Source organism: Psittacula echo (genome assembly GCF_963264785.1).
Source record: "Psittacula echo genome assembly, chromosome: 6".
NCBI classification, from domain to species: domain Eukaryota; kingdom Metazoa; phylum Chordata; class Aves; order Psittaciformes; family Psittacidae; genus Psittacula; species Psittacula echo.
The window spans coordinates 25,940,081-25,959,230 of record NC_137743.1 but is presented as its reverse complement, the minus strand read 5'-3'; positions in this window follow the sequence as shown (position 1 = coordinate 25,959,230).

The window sequence follows — 19,150 nt, the reverse complement described above, 5'->3', positions numbered from 1 at the left end:
ATTGCTGTTTGGAGAAATCAAAGCATATTTGCTGAAGGTAACTGCTGACAACAAATTTCTTTGAATTATATGAGGTGTTTGAATTCCTTGCATGTGCAAGCCCAATCAAAAAATGCTGGTAAATAGAGACCAGAAAAGTACTCACGATAAATGTATTAAGAGCTGTTTATTGCATTTTCTAAAATCTCTGTTTTTCACATACAAAAGCTTTGTATGTTTAGGAAATGCAAAAGCTTCACAGCAGCAGTTAATAGAAAACAGAAAACTAAGGAGCCCTTGAGCAAGCAATAAATACACATCTGATGTCTGGAAACTCAGGTAGTTAAAAAAGGAAGCTAATGATATAAAAGAAAAACATACATGGTGAGTAAATATTCCAGCCATCTTATGAAGAAATTAAAGTTTGTAGGAGTAGAAGACCTTCTCTAGTTCAAGATGGTAATATTGTCAGTGACTGGAAATAAGGAATCCTTATTCTACACAACTGTTCCCTGTGTGGCTGGGATAAAACCAATTCAGTGGGACAAGAATTCTACTGACTATATATATCCTTCCTGAAAAAAATTGTATTCCCACTCACGTCAGAAAGAAGCACACTATATTAGTAAAGTAGAAATCTTTATAAGTGCTGATCTTTCAGCATAACCTCTTACCTTCACACCATTTTTCTATTGTTTCAAACTTATGTATGATAGAAAGTATCTGATATGTTGTATTAAAGTGTATTTGAATTGCAGCATTGCTATGACAAAAACCAGAGAATACAGAATGTTCAAAGCTTACTGCTGATTGTATGTTAAAACTGACTATAATGTTTGTATTTACCAAAGCTATTAATATACTGATGGTGTAAATCTACTATATTTTGAATTGAAAAAAAGCTAAAATATGAAGAAAAAAACCCCACTTTATAATTAAAGTTATCATTTTCAGCATTTACAAGACTGTTCTCATTTTTTTGTTCTCTTTTAAAATGCCATGAACTTTCAGAATTGCCAATTATGTTGTTTTTATAAGAATATAGATCAAAAACAAATAGTCAGCTAGAATTTTTCTTAATAGAGCATGCAAACCCTAAAAGATATACTGCTGCTTTTTGCATTAAAAAAGCAAGAGAAGCTTTTGATAGATCTGAGGAGTCATGCTTCAAATAAGAAATCAAACAATAATTCTCTCTGAAGGAACATCACTCTGTGGATGCCAGTGTGGACCTGTACACAGGTATCACAGGTGTTATCTATACACAGTATCTATACACTATCTAATACACAGGTATTATCTAAGGCATGGTATTCTTAAAAATTCTAGGCAGGTTTATAAACATCTAATGGGTATTTACTGATGGATGGCTTGTCTTCCACCCAGCTGCTACCAAATGTGAACACTTCTGCTTTGTTCTTAATGCTTTCCATACAATTTCTCTTTTACTTAATATTCAGAAGATATGCCTAGTATAATATGTATTGTAATAGAATCATAGAATCACTTAGGCTGGAAAAGACTTTTAAGATCACCGAGTCCAGCCATTAGCAACTTTGTACCTTTTTTCAAAATTGTTGCTCTCAGTGAGAGAAAAAAAAAAAAAAAGTAGGTCTTTAATTTATGTGCTATTGGGTCAAAATGATGTCTGAAAATGGTGAAAACCTGGAGGGTACCAGAAGAACAGTGAATAATCTAAGTTTTAATATCCAGTGGAGAAGTTGTTGGTAAGAACAGCTCTTCCAAAGAGCCTTTCATGTGTCATAGGATTGAAGCATAGGACTGTTTGCAGGTTAGCAGTAATGGTTCATTAGCAATGTTCTTGTTGGGAAGACAAGCAGAGAGATAAGACTATGCAGTGGATCCTCCATTATTAGCCAGCACATTCAGAAATTTGACCTTGACTTCATACAACATCTGACAATGTGATTCATTGTTATTGGAGGTGCTTCAGCAGCTGAAATCTGTGATGACTTTTACTGTTACCAATGGCACTGCATGACATGTAATTCCACATTTACTGTGAGATAATGAAACATGCTGGGACCAAATTAATCCTTTACGGATGACCAGTAACTGAAAAGCTTATAGCAGGAACAAAGGGCTGAGTAAAGTTAAAAATACCAAATAAAAGAAAGTATGTGAAAATAAGAGTTTTCAGCAAAAGCACCATCACATAGAAACACTTTACACATACATATGATTTGCTCCACACCTCTTCTATCATCAGTGTTGAACCTAAAGCCTCAGTACTGCCTCATTATCTAAAGCGTTTTGACTGCACTAAGAAAAGGGTCCAGACCTTGCAGTAATGAATCTGCTTCTCAGCTAAGATTTTGATTAACATTTTTATTTCAGCTTAAAAAAAAAAAAAAAAAAGAAAGATAAAACCTAAACCTTTCACCAGTCTTGCTAGGGCAACATGTAGAGAGGTTTCGGATTTCTGATGTTTGGTTAATGACCAGGAAGACCTGAGTGGGCACTTATTTTCCGGTACCTTGGAAAGAAAGTATTTAATCTCCCTGAGGGATTGCTAGCAGATTCACTTGGAAGCCCTTCTCAATGTGACATATGGATATACTAATAAAATGCAACTCAATGCCACATTCTTGGTCGCTGGGAACAATCATCTTTCTTTATTCATTCCAGCACCTAATGGATTGATCAATAGTATTTTAATAAAGTCTGCTGTAAGTAATATTTAACTCAAATAAGATTTTATATTGTATTTCAATTAAATTACACTTTCTGATGTTCTTTACTGTCAATTTCTGCTTTGCTCTTCATTCATACATTTTTGTTTCATAAATGCATGTGTGACCCTCAGGGCTTTCCATACCTTTTCTAATATTCCCGTAATGTTACTCAGAAATACAGCCTTGTGCTCAGAAATTCTATAGAGCTGAAACATTTCCATTCCATTCTATTCAGCAGCAGCACAACTTACCTACCAGGACAGAAGCTGAAGAATCAGAGAGATTATTACATCTCTCAGTTTTGTGGTAAAGGATAAAGACTGTTGTTCCATGAAGGGAGCTCAGGACTCTCTCAGTCTTTCTTCTTGCATGACATGAATGATGCTTCTGACACCAGGAGTAGAATGAAAAATGAAAAGCACAGCGCAGAATTAAGAACAAGATGATTCCCCTGAACAGCAAAGTGCTGAACACTTGCCAAAAGTTAAGCAGCAAGAATTAGTTATAGAGATTTGTGCCCATCCCCCAAAGAATTATTTTTCTTACTCATCACATTCAATACCTCTCTCCCTTTCTTCCCCCCAGAAAAACATCTGGCAGCTGTGTTTAAGTTTAACCAGAACTCGCACCTCTGCAGCTTCACTAACTGCAATGAAAAATGAATTACAGGCCGAAGGAGAAGAGCGAATAGTTCAGCATCAGATTACTGTAAACCTTACCTGACCTTCCAAGTCAGCTTACTCACTGTCCCACACGGAGGTATAAGTTACATGGACTTTGAAAGCCTGTCCCAGTTTTTTCACTTTTGCCCCAACCCTTCAGTCCAGTTTTTGTCCTTTCTTGGTGTAGAATCATGAAGTTTCTTATTTGATTCTGGCTGACATTTTCAAAGATCAGTCTTCAGAGGAGACGGGATTGTTGTTGGTTTGGTTCTGTTGGGGTTTTTTTCTTACAAAAATCCTTAGAACTTGATAAAAGATTTTTGTCAAACACCATTCAGTAAGGAATTTTGATAAGGAAGTTAATGAAGGTCATGTTCCCAAAGAATGTCAGCCTTCCTCTGCAAAGCAGGAGGACACTGAAGATTTAAAAGAAAGCACTACCTGAATGTTGTTCTCATATGGACCAAAAAATACCTTTGTATAAACCAATTACTTGGCTAAAGTTGAATTGTTTTTGAATTAAAAAATTCACCTCTTGACTCCTTATAATTTTCTCCTCTCTGCAATAAAGAACAAATAAATAACCAGTCTGAGGAAAAAGCATCTTTAATCAAAGAGATGAATAAGAAGTCATTATTTACTAAAACTATTTTTTCCCAGAAGTTCTGCACTGTACAATAAAATTTGTAAACATTGCACAAAGACAAAGTAACATTTTTTTTCATCTTGCCTCTGCAGTAACATTCATGGAATGTGCTTGTATCATTTTATCTAATAAACATTTTTCCCTTGCAGTGCCTTCCTAGGTCTTGCCCCTTCTCTTTATGTTCATTGGGTTAAGGCAGAGCTGGGAAAATATATATAATCATTCACTGTCTAGTTCTGAGTCCAAGCAGCAGTTCTTATCTTCCAAGGGCTCTGGATTTGGTTTATCAGTATTATTACGGAAAATTAACCCCCTGAGAAAATGAGGTACAGTTTCTTAAAACTGTATATTTAACATGTATCTGAAGTCTTGGTCTAGGCTATCTGCAAGAACATATCATTGGTTTTTATTTAGTAACAATCTTACAACATTTTCCAACATTGTCTTCTTCATGTGCTTGCTGTGAGTGCAAGTTTTAGACTATTTCTTCAGTCTTAACTCTCAGCCAATATTCTTCCAGAAAGCCTGCGAAAATTACAGCATCATCTATCAGTACAAGGTTGCAGAAAGATGCAGCTGGGTCAGGGTAGTAGCAGGCAGTATGTGAGATATCCATTTCATTTTAGTTGGCATAGTCAAAGCTGACTTTGGCTTTCCTAACTTAAATTGGTTCTGAACTAAAATAGAAAACTCCTTGGATTCCATAACTTAACAAAAAAATCTCTCATTTCTCAGGCAAAGCTCAGTTATTCCTAACAGTAACAAGTCTGGTGCTTTATTGTCTTCCACAAAGGTGAAGACTTTTCCTGCGGTTATACAGGCTGGTACTTTAAAAACCACCGATCATAAAAAGAACTGAAATCGTGACTGTTACAGTTAAAAGCAGAAGCTTCTTCAGATTTAGCAAAGCAACTAAAAACTTCCAGCTGAGAGACTGGTGCCTCTCACACATCCTTAGTTGGTCGGGAACATCTAACACACAAGAGGTGTATGGGTATAAGCATGCAGTGGGATAGCTTAGTAAAAATACAAGTGACTTTTGCACTTCCTTGTCCACTAAATCATGATATATGCTCAGCGAGTATCCCTTTTCAATAAAACACAAAGTTTAGTTCTCTCTGCCCCAGCAACAAGCTGGCATGTTTATTCTGTCCCATTGCCACTAGAAAAAAAGGTTTTAGGAGCTGTACAATATCTTATAGACAATAGAGTGGCACCACAAGCCTATGAGTTGAGGAGCAGAAAAAAAACTTCCCCAAAAGAGCAATTACATTTGCCCATTTCAGTTTATTTGCTTAGCAAAGCTCCTTAGAATAAAAACGATGCATTGCCTGAGAATTATAAAGAAAAGAATGAGTATTTGAAATATCTATTTGCAGCAAATAGTTAATTGCATGAAATAGTTAAGTGTAGGCTTATTTTTCAGTGGTTTCTTGAGTAACAAGGAGCCGTAACTCCTATAAAAAGTATTTCCCATATGAAAAATTCACTATTAGTCAAAAGCAGTTGATATGCATTGTCAGTACTGCAGAGCTCAGGAGTTAAGGCCACTTGCCAAGGTGAAATACTTTCTGAAGGTATCAGCTAGTAAACGCTTGGGGCCATAAGATTGTCTTTCAAGCAAACTGGAATAGTTGTGATTTCTCAGTCCTTCCAGTTAAGGACGCTGGAATGAGGGAAGTCCGTAAAGAAATCAAGGATAAAAGCAAACAGCCAAGCCAAGAAGTCTACGAGGTGAGTTACTCAGGGTGAGTAGGACAAGTTGGCATTTCTCAGCCAAAAAAGCAGCAGAGTCTACAATGAACTGGGAAAGCAGGAGTGAGGGACTCCTTTAGTCCTATCAGCAAGGCCTCTGAGTGTGCCTTCATTTGCCCTGGGACTTTAATAAAGTAGATAAAGTAGGGGTTTTGTGGGCTTGGGGGGTTGGGGTGGTTTTTTTTTTGGGGGGGGAGGGGATTGTTCGTTTGTTTGGGTTTTGTGGGGGTTTTTTTGTTTGGGTTTTTTTTTTTCAGCAGTATAGCTTAGCTGGTCAAATTCCTGAATTCCTGATAGGAGTAAAATAATCTCTCAAAAATACATAGCCTTCTTCTCCAGAAGGGTATACACAGCTGCTAGGATGTAGAACATTTACATGTCCATTCATTGTCTTGTCAGTGACTGCTGTGGCTTCTAAACCGTCTAATCCAAATAGCATTTCTACCTACAGGGAACACCTGAATGTAAAAAAGTGGAAATAAAAAGATATCCACACCTGGAGAGACAGCCAGTGTCTGCCTGTATATTTCTGCCTGTGTTTTCTAGGTTCTTGCTGGAGAGTGAAACAGCAATACATCTCACATGTTTACTCCGAACGACATACCCTGCTGGCTGCATGACGTCTTGCTGAAACAGCCTTGCAAACCACAGAATTTCATATTCCAGCTAACAGAACAGAATAGCAATACAAATCATATTTCTTAAGGTCTTTTGCTAAGCCCATATAAACAATGTTAAGCTTTGCACTACTGTACCCATTAACACCAGTGAGAACAGTATCAGGGAATGATTTGTATCCCCAGGTGCATATGTCCTAATTTTGGATGGATCTTTTGACAGAAATACAACCAAATGCCTCACTTAGCTTCATAAAGAAAAGTGTCTAAAATCACTTTGGCCACCCAAGACTTGCACAGCTCTTTGTGGCTGTGGCTGTGTTTCAGAGCAGCTGCTTATACCCACTGTTACAACAAAGAGCTCCACTGTCTCACATCTCTCAGATCTGTGTGTAATATCAATAACATCCACATGAACATCTGCCACCAGCTTGTGAGGGCTATCAGCTACAGACAAAATGCTTTCCAGAGGGTCTTATCACTTTTGATAGAACCAGCAAAAATGGACTTTGCAATAACTTTAACAACGGTTGAAAGAGGCTATAGATGCCGGGCAGAGTCCATGACTCTAAGCTGGATCAGATGCTGTAAAAGCAGAGCAACCTGTGGGCTCAAAATGCTGTGTTGGTGGGTAAATACACAAACACATGGACCTGCAAAGGCATATGAACTCTACCATGGTAACTTGGGAACCATGGAAAGTGAACACATATTGCCTAGCACCTGTGCTGTGTAAATGCAACCATATACTTCTGATTCAAGAGCAGCCTGGCCACAAAGACAGGCTGAATTAACCCAGCCCTATCTGTGGTTGTTCAAACTCAGTTACAACATAGTCTGAGAGAAATCTCTTTTGACAGCTGAGTCAGATAAGAGTAGGAATTGATGGTTGTCACTTGCTCTGAAAATCAAGCCCTGGATCTCACAAATATTTTATCGCCATATAGCACAGAAAACCTCTCCTTTAAATTCTCTGCACCTGCACACTGATAGGCAGAGCACAGGCAGGATCTCCATGTAAAAAGGCTGTTTCTTGTTCTTTGGATCCAGAGTTTCAGCTCAGCCTACAGGCAGCTAGGATAAATTAACACAGATCCCTTGACTTCAATGTAGCTACTTTGACTTAAAAAACCTAAACGATGTAAATTGGTCAAGGACCAAAGAACATGTTGAAAACTGAGACCGGGATGAAGAATATTTATGAAAAAACTTTAATCCAATACTTAAAACTGAGTTGTTGGTTTTGTTTTTTCTTTTTGGTTAGCTTTCCAACAGCAATTCAGGTTGTAATAGGTATATTCAATAATTAAAATTACCTCAAACACAACAAAAAACCAGCATCTTTTAAAGCAGAGGGATGTGATCCTTTCTAAATTAAGTTGTCATAGTTTTAATTTTGCATAACTGATGCTTTTCTTCTATCTCCTCATCACAGTTGATCTGACAATGTGCTACTGTAACTAAAACCCAAAGCAAACTTGCATGCATTATAGGGAGACAATTTTCTTTTTTTTTTTAAGTAGAAAAGAAGAAATACGCTATTGTGCATTAGTGACTTCATTAAACAAATTTCTCAGGATTTTGAGGGGGGGGGGATGAAATGATGGGCAAGAATTATCTTTAAACATCTGGGAGCACAGCACAGCTGGCTCTATTGAAACTTGGCACTCAGCATGCCATGAGACATACTTGAGTACATAAGAGAGGCTCTTATAAAGCTGAATCATTTGGGCAATTAACACTCAAAGCAATTTTCACATAAGCCCTTGACATATGAAATCTGAGTTTTCTGGAAATGACAGGCAGGCTTCTGTATGCAGACAGCTCCAGCTTTGCTGTAGCACTTCAGGGTTTATGAAGGAGAAAATGCTTTCAAATATGGAAGGTGCTTTAAACAAGTTTTTCAGCTCATTTGAAAAGGAAGACTTGCTGATAATATTTTACTATTATGGGCCTGTCCAAAGTTAGTTACCCCACAGGAATATTCAGATCAAGGGGAAAAGTTTGAAAGTTCTACATCACAAGCATATCACGTCTTAGAGACCTAAAAAAATACCTTTTAACTGATTTGCACCTCTTGCACAAAAGTCTTGCATTGGGAGTAGGCTGGAGAGACTGTCTTAACAAGGCACAGAGTTTGGTTCACATTTTCTGCAGATAGCAACAGCTTAAGGTAATGGCAAGAGACTGAAACAGATGAGAAAAGAGTATGTATTTCATAGGTGTAATTACTTTTGATCAAAATTCCTGGAAAGTCATTGATTTTTAAGATATAGATATTTAAAAAAAACAATGTTGCCTTTTAGTGTTAAAGGAACCCAAACAGGATAGTTCAGTGACTCAGAATTCCCAGGGATTTGAGAATTGACTGCTGGATCTGTTAACATTTAAAATGGATAATCCTGTTAGGATGGCAGCCAGAAATTATCAGAGGCAGGTAAGGAGGGTAAAATTTGGAGTTAGTCACAGACAAGAAGATTAGGAACAGAAAATAGAATTTGTTCTACCATTATTCATAACCCAAGCATTTTGCAAAGTAAACTTAAAGCACAAAATAAGAGGAAGAACAACTTTCTTCTCCCACCCTTTCAGTCTGTGAACTGCATGTGAAGGTTTAACTTTCACAAAACTAGTTTCATTTATTTTTGAATATTTAGGTTTGGGGTTTTTTCCAATTAAATGCAGGACTAAAATAGAAAACAGAAGAACAATTTAAATTTTGCTGCTCCTTTGGTTCTACAGGGAAGTGATTTCAGATACTCTTTGGAAAGCAGCATTGTGATTTAGTTACTGTACAAGGAAGGTTATTTAGAAGATGATGTTACATAGAGAATACACTGCTACCATTCTGCTCTTATACTATCACCAGATTTTAGTAAAGCTACTGAATTTGCTACTCAATTTCCACAGAGATAACTGAGAACAGAATCTGCCTGAAGACCCATGGCTTGATTAGAGTTTATAGGCCAGAGTTGACCCCTATCTTCAACAGCAGCCTTCCTATCAGTAGCAAGAAAGAGAGATACGCAGTTGGAACCTTTAGACCTAACAGCTAATTGAACCTTTGACAGGTAGACCTATGCATTTGAGGTATCTCAGAAAGCCTATATTTACTGCCTAGTAAGGTCAACAACAAAGATTTTATTTATGTATTGCTACTAAGACTGTCAATAGCACTTCTCCATTAAATGCCTCAAACTGATTTCAGGCTAAACTCACATTCTATCAAAGCTATTTTAGGCTTCAATGACCAGATTTTTATCAATGACTTAGAACTCCCAGCACACCTTGCTTCTTGACACTGACTCAATCTCTGCACAGCTGGATTTAATTCCCAAAAATACTGCTTTTATCCAAGAATCATGTATCCTACCGGTCACCTAGGGTTTGCAATCTAACACAGCAACTAAGTGTTGTTAACTTTCTGTGCTGTCTTCCACTATGAAACTAATTCTCTCTTATTTAGTAAATAGCCGCAGCTGGGGAAAAACTTCATGAGAAAGATTTTCAGTCAATCCTCTGATTTGGCTAGAGGAGTGCAAAGTGGAATGAGTTTATGTTTGAGTTTCAGAATACAGTTGTAATCAAATGTGCAGTATGGAGAAAAGTTTTAAGGAGAAAAAACTATAGTGTGAAAATACAATGATGTTTAGTGAAGAGCACCTAAAAATAGCTCTTCTTGGAGAACAGTGTATTCTGAATTAGAAGAGCAGGTCCTTATTTCCATATAATTCTATATGGCTATTCTATGTAAGGCTGATTTTCTGGCAGAGGATGATACTCAGAGTGGATGCCATTTCTTCCACCCTCCTCTTCCCCTGCACACCTCAGCCAGTGTGGCATGGGCTTCTCAGCCAGATCTCAGCATTGCACCATTCCCACTGAGCATGAGCTACACCTGGCATGGCTCACACTCTGGTCTGTTGTAGGAATATTTACGTACACTGCTGGGCAGCAACCCTTCCCCCTGCTCTCCTGTTGTTACCTTGCTATCAACCTCTTGACTGCATCCAGCCCTTATTTCTTTGCTACTGGAGCAGTTGCTTCCCAACAGTGAATACCAAGTCTAGTTCCCAGTGTAGTGAGCTTTTCTTTCAGCTTATTTTGTTTCTAAGTGATTCAGATCAACAAATCTCTCTCACCTCCCTTGTACTGATATCCTAGTAAACTGCAGAAGCAGTTAGAGGCAGACTCCAGTATTGTAAGGAATGTGTATAGCTCTGTAAGAAGGCTAGCATAACATAAAAGAGCTTTACTGGGGCAGAGGAAAGGTCCATGTAACCTGGTACTTCATCTCCAAATAGTTAACAAAAAAATACATAAGGGAAGAATACAACAACAAAGAAAGCTTACGGTGCAATTTCTCTAAAATATATTCCAAACATTTATGATTTAGAGATTTCCTGTATCAGAGAAAAATTGTCTTCTCAGATTGCAAGGCATTTTCATCCATTAACTTATAAGGTAATCTTCTGAATTCTCATGATTCTTTTTGAGCCTCAGACATGCTGAAGCAAGAAGCTATGCAGCTCAACAGCACATTGAATAAAGCAGTACTTCTTTTCCTTTGTTCTGAACCTGTCCTTGATGGTTTCTCAGCAGAGCCCTCATAGCTTTTGCATAAGAACAGATGACCAACAGTTATTTCCATTTACTTCCTCAATGGTCCTCATGTCAGTCCGAAGCCCTGTCCACCTTCCGAGTGACTACTTAAGACAGCAAAGTAACATGACCTGTCCCGTATAAGGGAAATTACTACAAAAAATCTAGAGTAAATTAGCTAGAAAGCTACATTCTTTAGTTGTTTTTCTTATGTTCTCATCTTCTCTTAAATGACTCCTTTAAAGCTTGACACCGATTCTCTGCATAATACAGTCAGCAAGACATTACCTTTCTGGCAGCAGCTTTACTTAAGAAGTACCTTGACAAAGCACTGCAATTCATGACTCCTATGCAATAGACAGCATTTTAATCTTCATGCTATTATAGACCACTAGAGGGTTTTAGGGACAGTCTTCGTGTGTAGCTTTGATATTAAAAAAATAGATGTTTGGCTTCCATGTGATGAGAAGCTGTTCTTTTCCCCAGATAATGAACTGTTGTGTCTGAACTTACTCAACTGAACTAGAATACTTTTCAAGACAAAGTCCTAATGGATACCTAACAGACTTGAGCCCAAAGTTTGTCTTATTTTGGGTGAACTTGTTTATGGAATACAGATAAATTGGTGACAAGAATCTCTGCTAACCGAAAGCAGCTGCAGGCTGCAGATGGGATGAATTCTAGTCATACAGGTGGCATATTTCACACTAGCTGACATCATGGGAACATTATCAGAATGTTTCACCTACATGTCACTCTCCAGTTTCATTTCACAATTGTAATGCTATTCTTTACTGATGCTAAATATGATTTCTCTTGGTTTTTTTGTGAAACATGAAACAGCTCTGCACTGTAACCAGGAAATTACAAGTCTGAGCTGTGGAGTTCCTAATTCACCTTCCAGTGGGGTATCCTATAGGTGAGCTGGAGATACACAGAATTGTTCCTCATCAGAGAGGGTGACATGATGAATAAAGGTCAATACAGACAGTTATAGATTTTGCTTTAAAACCAGTTTGGTCCATCCAAGCAAAACTTAGCTAAGTAAGATGCAATATTACAGATCTAAAGGTAAGAAGTGAGGAACTGAGCCCTAAGTAACTACTGAGTCACATTTATAGTTCATAACAAAGAAACACAGCAACATACTTTGCAAGGGTGATATAACGGGTGAAAAAACTCATTTCTTGGATGCACCAGCAGGCAAGCAGTGCAGTGATTTTTTGTTCCCTGTCTGGCACTGCTCACCTGATGCTGGCATGTTTCCTGCATGCTGGAATGGCATGTCCAGTTCTGGTGTTGACATTTTAAAGAGGAAGTTGAAAAACTACAGGGTGTGTAGGGAGGAGACACAAACATAGCTCAAGGGATGGAGAAAAATATTTATGAGGAGCAAATTTGATCTTATCTCGAAGAAGTCTTCAGACAGCCATGACTAGTGTATTAGTAAACTTCCTGAGGAGAAAATAACATATACAAAATAGTCCTTTAGTCTTGCAGAGAACAGCATAACAACAATTTATGGAAAGTGAAATTGAGCAAATTAGTCTTCAACATTTTTTAATGAGTGTGATTAACCATTGAAATACACTGGAACAGAGCATTACATGTTGTTCTTTTGCTGTGGCTGTGCCTGTGCTAATACTTAAAAGAAGCCAAGGCTCTCCGCAGCAAAGCTAAGGTCTTTTTGCCTAGATGTGGGCTAAGCAGATCACACTCATGCTTCTATGGCTTCAGGTCAAGCCTGCAAGCCTGCTTGTGTTTTCTGAAGTAATATGTAAGCTGAAACACAGCATAAGCTGTTGAACTCCATCCGGGAGTAACAGTGTGAGACCAACTAGCCGAGCACTTGGACTTTTTCATCCAAGGGTCATGTTTTAGTTAGCAGATCTGCAAATCTACACAACCTTACTTGTTTGCAAAATGTCTTGAATACCCACACTTGCCCAAAGCAAGCTTACTTGCAAAACACATTGACCTGCACAAAAGGCAAGTAGTGCAAGAAGTAATAAAACCGCATTACAACTGTGCCTCACACAGGAATGAAGCCAGTAGTCTTTGCCTCCTGGAAACAGTACAGGAGGTCTATCAGCTGCTCAGGTGCTGTTTAACCTGCAGGCATTGTTGTTTGTGTTGCTTAACACAAAATTGTGTTAGTGTTGTCGCTCACTCCAGCAGATATAGCACTGCTAATTATCCCATCATGTAGTCACTTTGCAGTTATATAAATAGCCCAGTTAATGTCATTTTACATTATCCAGCAAAGAACCTCCAAAGCCTGGGTAGGGCATAGAAGTTGCTCAAAAAGAAAATCAGGTCACTTAAAAGATACATGCTGTAATTTCTCCCCACACGCTTCAGATGCTGCTGTTTGTTTGAATCAAGTCAGTAGAGAAGGAAAATAGGAATGACTAGTAGGGTGCTGAAAGAGATGAATTAGTAAATAGTTCTATTACTGACAATTCACCAAAAGCAGAGATATAAAGGCTGATGCAAATAAAATTTGCCTCTGATTCTCCTAGATATTATACTTCACGGTTTCCGCCTCCAAATTAGCTACATAATTTGAATGCCTTTTTCTTCCCAGCAAATGGTCATGTTTCCTCATTGCCAACTGAATGGCTTCTTCTAGAGCCCTGCCTTAAAGATCTCCTAAGGTTCCTTGATGTCCACCCCACAGTTGAGAAGTTCTGCTGTTTCTGATCTGAACTTCTGAGGTAGCGGTTCAGTATAAATGCAGACTATATATAGGAGATTATGCCTGATGAACAGAACTCCCAAATTTCTAATTGGGATTTCCAGGCTATGAATAGATAAAATCAGGAAGAAACTGTGAAACGCAGGCTGGTTTGGACAACTTGTGCACATGCGTATATCTGGAAGATCTAGAAATTCTGAAGAAATGTCCTACATCCTCAGACTCTGCCTAGATAAGATTGCCAGTCAGTAAGCATATCTAAATACGAAAAAAATATTAAAGGAATAATACTAACAATAATAATAATCAATGTTCTCTAATAAAATATTAGAGAAACTGGAAGTGCAGACTTAACTGTTGGAAAGGGAGTTTACAGAGAAAGGTATTATAAAAAGCTGAGCGAAGAAAAATTTAGGCAGTCTTAATGAATATTTGCTGATAATAAGATATTGTGCTATGTAGTAGAATCACTGAAAGGAAGCAATGTATGCCTTATTTCACAGCTTAAGAATGAAGAAAATAATCCTCGGATGTCTGGAAAAGAAGGTGACACAGGGGTATGAAATTTATTTCATATTGTTTCAAGTTCTATAATCATTGTTGGCACTGTAGTCCTTTCATCTGCAGTGTATCTTGCCTGTGCTGTCTTTCTGATATGCAAGCAAGATCCATTTACTAGCAAACATACAGATTATGACCATAGCCAGCTTGGCTATGGGAATAATGTTTGGCTTCCCCAGGGCTGGAAGTTCATATATCAGTATAGGTAGCACAAGTTACTGAAATGAGGTCTATGATGGTCCAAGGATACTTCATTCAGAGAGACTGGCTTGTTCTCCTTGTTTTAAGGAAGCTAATTTAGTTTAAGATAGCCAAAGAGTAAATATTTTCCCACTGTTTCTTTCCCAGTTGAGTAACCATATGGGTTGCCACAGGGATAGTTGATTGACAGCAGGAGAGAAGACAGTCCAGCTTAGAGTGAATCAGAGGACCACATCCTGGTGCACACCCTGGAAATCTGCAACCTTTTGTCCCACTGCAACCATGGCAAAGGAATTAGAATAGTCAGAATGTAATAAATGGGTCTTGACAAAGAGGTGGGGAGACACTAATGAAGAGGAATTTGGATGAGCACCTCTTCAAATGTCCTCATGGGAAGGACAGCACTTCCGTAGAAGTATATCTATCCCTCCAGATTGCATTTTTTTAACTAGCATAGTCATCTGAAAAGTGTAAAGCCAGAAAAGTATGGTCTAGGACACTAAAGAAATAATTTACAAGCAGAGGGCTGTGGGCTGTGCAGCCTCTGTAGAAAGAGAAATAAAACTTCAACAGCATTGGACATGAAGTTTTTCCCAGATTTGCACTGAACTCACACTTGTTTTGTGTCATAAATTCTTTAAGGTTAGGAAGTGAATTGCAAGCTCCAAAGAAACCCCAGGATATTATTTTCTGAGCAAACACCTCTAAAATGAATTGTAAATCTCATCCATTCCTTGAGATGACATTCAGCCACCTGCATGTCTCAAAGCAGAACCAAAGTTTAAAAAAACTTGCATACAGTTGTCCAGGGAATTTTTCATGCACATCTCATTCTCTATTTGCTGTGCAAATTGAATTGCTGCATGCCCAAAATAACTTACATGTGTGTCTGCGTGTCTGTCATGAGCAGAAGACTGGGTCCCCACAGCAAAGTGCATAGATTTACAATCAATAAACTAGCAAGACCTTTCTGTTGCTGCCTCATAATTCAGTTGTCCAGTGAAATTACCTCCCATCTTGCATACCTCTAGCAAATTTGTTTTTCTTCTGCCAGTCTTTCTAACACCACCATGCCACCCCTCTATTTGCCAGCTCCAGAGCCCATTGATGTCAACAGGAAATCTCTCATCTGTTTGAGCAACCCTTGGAGTAGGAAGGAAGTAAATAGCCATATCGCATACATTGTTCTTTAGAGGCTTTTTTTTGTGACAAATTACTTAAGATACAATTGCAAAGAATTCAGAAATGGTGTGATGGAAATGAACATGTGTCCTGCAAAGTCTGGAGAGCTGGAGCTGAAGCCCAGGAACTCAGAATGTAGCATGTACTGTGTGATTTACTCTCCCAGAGACTAATTCAAAGCATTTCTCAGGGGACTTAGCCTAAGTAGCTGTGACAGACCAGACAGGATTACCTTTTTGCGCACATTACCTCCACTCTTGCATTTCACCTCTAGCAACAGTGCTGGGATGCTCACCTCTTTAGGTTTTTGAGTGTTTTAGAACAGCTGGAAATTCTATTAACGAAACATTTTTTGCCTTTGAAAAGAACTGCTGCTGTCTTTGGAAATAAAACTTTTAGCAGGAATGAGTCCTTGTAGACGAATCTCCTGTTAAAAAGCGTTTTCAGTTAAAAAAAGAAAAAAGAAAAGAAATGTTTATGTACCTGACAGAAAGTTACATTTTCCATTCCATCAAAGTTCTATTTACATGTCAGCTTTTAGCAAAATAAATAAAACTGAACTTACTAATAATGCTTTGATATGATCAGTGACAAGTTTTTTTCTCACACCAATTATCATAGTAGTTTCTATTAATGCATTTCCAGATTTTGCGCCTCTCTCCTGATGAATGGCCTGAAAAATATGAAAAGATTATCCTTTCTTTCCCACCTCCTGCCCAGCTTCCTGGGGTTAGGAGAACTGGGTTTTCACCCTTCATGTTATCAGCTTATCACTGATGCCTCCTTGTACTTTTTTGTGTCCATGCAGGCTGCTGCAATTTTAAATCCTTTAGTGAAACAACTTTCTTGTACATCCTAGATCAATGCTGCTTAAAGCAATGCCGCAATCAAGTCCCGTTTCTTTAAATGAAAGAGCTCACTGCAGCGCTGGTCACTCTGTTCTAAATATGCACCATGTCTTGGACACAAAGCACTCTAAGCATTTTGCAACCCTAAATTTAGTGTTTGCTGGGCTATGAACCCAGCCCGATGGGCAGTACATGCCAAAACCTCAGGCACATTTCCTTTGCAAGGTAACACTACAGTATAGAGAAGAAAAAGAGAAACAGTTTCTATACCTCTTCTGGTTAGCTGTGCAGAGCTTTTGTTCAGTGTAAGTGCAAAGACAAGGGGACAGACTCGGGGGTAATTTTTGCAACCATTGCTCTCCACCCAGCATGAATAAATTTCTATTTATCTCTGTGTGGCCTTGTGAATATTGGGCTCCTAAGAGTCTGAAGGATTGGAGATTGATGGCAAAAGCATAGAGCACATATATTGACATAATCAGATTTTAGACTTGCAGACCTCAGGGACAACTGCATATGAAGTTATACATAGTTGCAAGGGAATGAAATACAATTCACTGATACCTAATCGTAAGGTTTGGTCAAGGACAGCAGCATTGCTTCCATTTGTTATGCATAAAGCACTTATATATGATCATGGGATGCTTGGTAAAATACCTATGAAGTGCTATGCAATAGGCATGTACAAACAGCTGGAATTTGGGAAGGCACAGAAGTGCTTACCTCTCTCCCTGAAAACTCTCACTCCTTCTTTTCAATGGGATTTGGAAAAAAGAATACAAGGAGTGAGCTTCCAGCCTCCTCCAGCCTAAATCAGCATCTTTCCTGTTGCTGCTGGGATCTCATGTTGTGACAGGTCATTGCAGGATCTGTAAACACAAAGATGAAAGCAATCGAAACTCTTGAGGAAAGGCAGAGAGGATAAAGCTGGAGGTAGCAGCAGGATGCCACAGGGTGGGAGGGGAAATCTGGAAAGGAACCTTGAGATTGCTCTTCCCTGCCTGCCAGGATTTGAGCTGGTTTTGCCTCCTCTAAGAAGGCTTGCTGTTTCTTTAATGAGGTTGTGACCATTTGTAGGCTAATTATCCTTCCTAGAAAAACAAGCAAAACTAAAGATGTTGGGAGAGGGTAAAGTTCTAACAAAGTGAAACCTAGCAGAGACATATGACAAGATCTGTCCCAGACATATGACAAGATCTGTCCTTACCCTGTCCAAAGACAAATCTGAAGAGACCCTCCTGTTCTACCAAAGAAATGCCACTATCCTATCTTACCCTACTTTATCATGTGATTACTATTTTCTAACTCTTGGTGTTCTCTCAATAATTAGTTCTCTAAGCTGCTTGTAGGTGAGCTCAGAATGAGCATTCAGTGAGCTGGTCGTTTCTCTCTAGCTTTCACACTTTGAGCTTTACTAAAAGTTAAAGCAGTGTGGGCTTAGAAAAGGGAAGACTAATTTTGATTCTTCCATCTGGGATGATTAATAACTAATACAGGGAAAATAATAAAAAAATCTTTCAGAAGTAAAATAATGGTTTTGCTTAAATATAAAATTGACTTTTTGATTTAAAACCCCCTAGCTATCCTAAATACCAATTTTATCCATTTCCATATATATTGTTTCCATAAAAATCATGATGTTTGTGGAGGATAATAATTCTTGTGTGCCATGTCCTGTCTTCTCATGTAGTGCAGGATGTCATAGCCTAATTTCATCTCCAACACTGCACTATGGTAGCACCCCATGTCACCCACATGATATAAATCTCTGCAGGCACAGGAGTTGCTGCTATTGTATTTTGCAGGGTACTTTCAGCCTTCGTCATGCGCTCTGCATTAGAATTGGATATATCTGGCTGAAACTGAAAGTTTAGTAATTTGGCACTATTTAGCCTCAATAACTACAATATATGGATACAAGTTAGTATTGGGAACTCTGAATATTGTGCTTCTCTTTCTTTGGAAGTTCTCTAAATCTGGCAGTCAAACACAGGGAGACTATACTCTTAGCTCTTTGATCTATAATATTCATTAGAATCTCTCACATTTCCAAGAAATTGTTGCTTTGATTTTCATTTGGTTTTCTTTAAATTGTTTGAGTTCATGGGATGTTTAGATTGTCTCTTCAATATTTTTACACAGAAACTCTCTGCTATGAAACTGCCATTTGTGTCTTAAGTATACACCAAGCATACTGGGATTTTCCTCTCTAGAGTGTTCCTGTTCTCTCTGAAACATTGAATAAAATTCATAAGAGTGTTTCAAAGCCAAATAATTAAAAACAAAACAAAAAAGAAAAAAAGAAAAAAAGAAGAAAATGAGAAAATAACTTTTGCGGGATTAAGGGAATCAGATTTAACCATCTTTACGAGCATTATGTCATCCAAGCGATGTTCTCACTACAGGCTAATTGCAACAATATTTTTATTGTTGTAGTGAGAACTGCAATAAAATACTGTTACAAGTAGCCTGTAAAATTCATCCTTAGATTAAATCACAAATATTAGGAAGCTTGTGCCACATGTGAGCTTTGCACCCTCTAGATCACAAAGTTGCAAAGACGGATTTGGCTTGTGCATTGAACACTGAATGAAGCTCATGAGCATGAGTAATGATGAATATTTTGGTGGCTATAATTACTGTCCTTTCATTGTCACTGGGCCAACCCTAATCGCTCATGCTGCACTGGAGACCAGTGCCATT